This window comes from Microtus ochrogaster, unplaced genomic scaffold, assembly GCF_000317375.1.
Source record: "Microtus ochrogaster isolate Prairie Vole_2 unplaced genomic scaffold, MicOch1.0 UNK133, whole genome shotgun sequence".
Lineage (NCBI taxonomy): Eukaryota > Metazoa > Chordata > Mammalia > Rodentia > Cricetidae > Microtus > Microtus ochrogaster.
In genome coordinates, this window is record NW_004949231.1 from 37,529 (window position 1) to 41,970 (window position 4,442).

Genomic DNA, 4,442 nt, shown 5'->3' on the forward strand with positions numbered 1-4,442 from the left:
TTTCTAAAAACATGACTGATGCATGGAAGCATGGAAGATTCACTGATAGAAACCTGGTGTTTGATAACTATAACTGTATGATACAGTATTTCCAATTAAAAGCAATATTGGCCCTTACTTAACATTTCACCATTCACAATGAACAAAATTAAAAACAATGTTGGCCCTTAACATTTCACAGTTCACAATGAACAAACACAAAAAACAATCACTGTTATCATACCACTATCATACCACTTATGAAACCATAATAATCTCTGGTGAAACCAAAAGTTCTAATCTTCCATTTTAGTGACTATTGTTTTAATTGAGTATAGATACTTATGAGTTAATATGTATATAAAACTATTAACATACATGTAAATACATGTGACAGTCACACTTATATCAAGAACAGCAGAAATTTTACATTTCACATATTTCATGTAATAAAACCCCTATAAATTATGTTAATAAAGATGTGGTACAAATGTCAAAGAAAAATAATTTTATATAAACACATGACTTATGGATTTAAATGATATTTAGAATATGCACAATACAATTCAAATTACACAACACATCTCAAAAGAGTAAACAGAAATTTTCCATTAGATATCTACCTTGCTAGATCTTTTAGATACACAATGGCATATTAGTCCATTGTGTGTCTTGAGTAGAGTCTTTACACTATATAACCACAACTCTTTAAACACAGCATAAAGCAGTGTTTTCTGTTCATGGACATCTTTCCTATCATTAAGTTAAAGATGTTCAGATTCACTCACAAATTACTTCTTATTTGGGTAAAGCTATGACATAGATCATCTCACTTAAATTGTACTCTCTTATCTGCTACATCCTTTACTATGGCCTTAACTGAGTCTAGAAATTCATGTACAAGCAAAAGTCATTCTAATAAGTTAATTATCTTCAAATGCAAAATATCATCTATCCATATTCTTTATAATGTTAAAATAACAAATGGTGCATTATTCTATTATAATGTAGCTGTGTACATTCAATCGTAGATATTATAACAGGGCTATGTTCCATCATGAATTTTATCATGCCACAGAGATCCGTTATTCAAATTAGGGTAAGCTTCTCTGACAAACATGATTACTATATATAAATCATCCTGAACTAAATTCCATAGTAATGTTACCAAGTGAGTGCTCATTGAAAGCCAGCTAAAATAATCATAAAAATATGAGGCCTTAAACTAGAAAGCCTATTTTTATGCCTAAAACTATAAAAATATTTCTTATATACTTTAACAAACATGTGGTTTGTGATCTTAGGATCAAGATGACATGAAATAATCATACTTGTATGACTCCATTAATGTAATTTCCCAATTTACATTTAATTGCACTTCTCATAACCCCTTGTTTCAGACCAATCTTAGCCACTCCAACATAATCATAATCATAAAATTCACTGTTTTCCATAATCCTTATGAACTGATTTTATCAGGAAGTAACAGAAATTTTACCTTGTATTATGTTATCTTATTACAGTAATCATATGAAAAACCTCTACACATACCATCTTCTTTTAACTTTTACTAAATAAACCAAAAAAATAAAGTACAATAAAATTATTTTTCTGGTTTGACTCTGAACCACGTAACTAAATTATCCCAGTAAGTTAATATATAAATTTTATCAGTTATAAAAATTAATCTAACCAAAGTATATTTTACAATCGTATAAAATCTACTTGTATCTTCAAGCAGATATGCAAAGGTTCAGAAGTAAATCTAACAAAGGCATGTGAATTTTCCACAGTAAAAAAAAAAATACTACAGCAGTAGCTACTATATAAAAACAAAGCTGAAGAGGAACAAAAACAACTGGTAGAGATGTAATCTTCCAGGCTCTGCCAAATCAAGTGTTTGAAATAAGTAATAAGTTATCTTACTGCCCAAAGATGAAAATAAACTGATGTTTATAAAATAATTGCTCATACTCAATATCAGGAATCAGAGTTAATTTAAACCATTTCTTTCAGACTAACACTATTGAAATGCATTGTGAGGATAAATATACACTAACTTCTCTGGATTCACACTCATTGTCTGAATATCTCATTCAAAGGAAAAAAATCAATGAGTATCTTACTAGTAATATCTCAATGTAGTGAATGGAAAATTGAGAATGACTAAGAACAGGCTCCAGAAATTATCACAGAGGGTAAGAACTTGATGACTGGAAGGAAGACATTAGCTTCCAATGTCTTTCTCAGGTTTCTATAGCAGAAGGAAAGCAGGGTGAAAGCTACTGCAGGATGGGAATATGGAGGCACTTTACAACAGGGAATGAATAGGTATAAAACCAAGTTTGTTATAGTGAAAAGATCTACAGTTCCAGTCTCCTTGGGAATAAATTAACTTTGTTACCTAAGTCATTAAAATGACACTTTGGCTAGATTTCAGAGTAATCATCACTTTGAGCCTCATTTCATCATGCTCAGTAAACACAGCTCATCATAAATCCAGCCAAGGTCTTTGACAAGGTATTTACTGAAATCCTAGGTAACAATTGTAATGCGGTATGTGGTTGTGGGTACTTGGTACTGGTGTGGTAGGAAAGACAGTGAGGGGCCTGCTTTAGAAAGACAATCAAAGTTTAGAGTTATGGTTCAGTGACATTAATTCCTTCACATAAATAAGATTCTGGGCTAAATTACCAGCCCTGAAAAAAAATGTGAAGTGTCCAGGCTAAGGGTATGGTTAGTTCACTAGAGAGATGCAGTAGGTCTTATGTCTAATCTCAATGCTCATTCATGCATTCTTTCAGTGTATCTGCCTCTGTCTCAATAATTAAATAAATGAATCTGCTAGATGGGAGTAATGTAATAATGCAAGGCTGTAGTACCACACTTGGGAGGCAGAGGCAGGAATATTATGAGTTTTACAGAGTTATATTACAAGATCAAGGATGAACAAAATAAACAGAACCATAAAATTTAAGAATTCACACAAATGTCTGTACACTGCATTTTAACACTAAAGATAATGACAGTACACAAGGCCCTAGGATTCAATCCCCAGCATCAAAATATAATTAAACATTTAAATGAACAGTAAATGTAGAGACAAAAATTGACCATCATATCAGTATCAGAGTAACAGTGAGATCCAGGGTTTCATAGAACTAAATATAGTAAATAACCATCCCTTTCCAAATGTAATTCAAAAAGTTGATACCTGTCACCAATGATAGCTCATTAAAAACCCATTGTTCTTAACAAGGTTCTCTTAGGACATTTACGCATAACAATTTTAATTGGTAACTGAATCCTCCAGAAGGGACAAAACAGGAGCTCACCTTTTTACATGATTTTATAAATGATTCTATAATGGCAAAATTCTTGTGCTATTTTTCAACACTATGTGATCCACTGACCACACCTATGTCTAGATTAAGAAGCCAGTCACTTAATCAAGCAAAAAATAGATGAAGACCATAAAATAAATATATACAATGCCAGAAAGTCAATAATTAAACAGATCAGAAAGCAATTGATCATTCAATAAATTAATCGATATAGCAGTAAGCCAATAAACTAGATCTAGAAAACAATAGGTAGTCACTAAATAAGTTAATTATTAAATAGATGAAGACAATAGATGAATGAATAAATAATTCACTTGAAAAATGAAAATATGCCAGCAAGCTATTAACTCGAATCAATAGAAAGTCAATAAATAGATCAAATAAATTATACCTGCAAATCAAATTAACCAATAAAATGCTCATTAAAAATATAATATATACATAGACAAAAAGTGATATATAGAAACATAAATATGCAAACAAGCAAATATATAGACAATCAATCATTGGGAAAGAAAGCTAATAAATCGATCAAGTAGGAAATAAAAAATAACTAAATATACCAGCAATCCAATATATAAAGATGAAATCAATCACTAAATCAATAAATAAATGCACACAATATAGCAGAATGACAATAAAAAATCAAGAAGCTAATAATTAAAGATATATATAGGTATATAAATAGTGAGGAAATGAAATAATTATGTAGATGAAGACAATAAATAAGGTAGTGCATAAATAAGTAAATGAATTCATCGTTAAAATCACAAAGACAATAAATAACCAACCAAACAAATAAATAAATGAGCAGAGTGGTAAGAAAATAAATAAGCCAGCAAGTAAGTAATTAATGTCAATAAATACCCTGATAGGTAAAACAGGCAATGAACAGATCAAGATGCCAATAAAGTGTGCAATAAATAAGTTAGTAAGTACGCATATAAATACCACCACCAACACCCAAGAAAGGGAATAAACAGATCAAGAGGCTAGCAAAAATGGCAATAAATAACACTCAAGACTACAACAAATAAACAAAATTAGTAGGTAAGTACATAAAATAAATAAGTTAGTGGGTAAGTAAATAAATAAGTTAGTGGGTAAGTAAATAAATAA

At 30.3% G+C, this 4,442-nt stretch overlaps 1 non-coding gene across 1 annotated transcript; it reads right to left on the minus strand.

The window, feature by feature from the left end:
- Positions 1-2,410: 2,410 nt before the first annotated feature.
- LOC113455815 lies at positions 2,411-2,480 on the minus strand. Its single transcript, XR_003376771.1, has one exon. It is a non-coding gene; the product is annotated as a small nucleolar RNA SNORD64 (small nucleolar RNA).
- Positions 2,481-4,442: the final 1,962 nt, after the last annotated feature.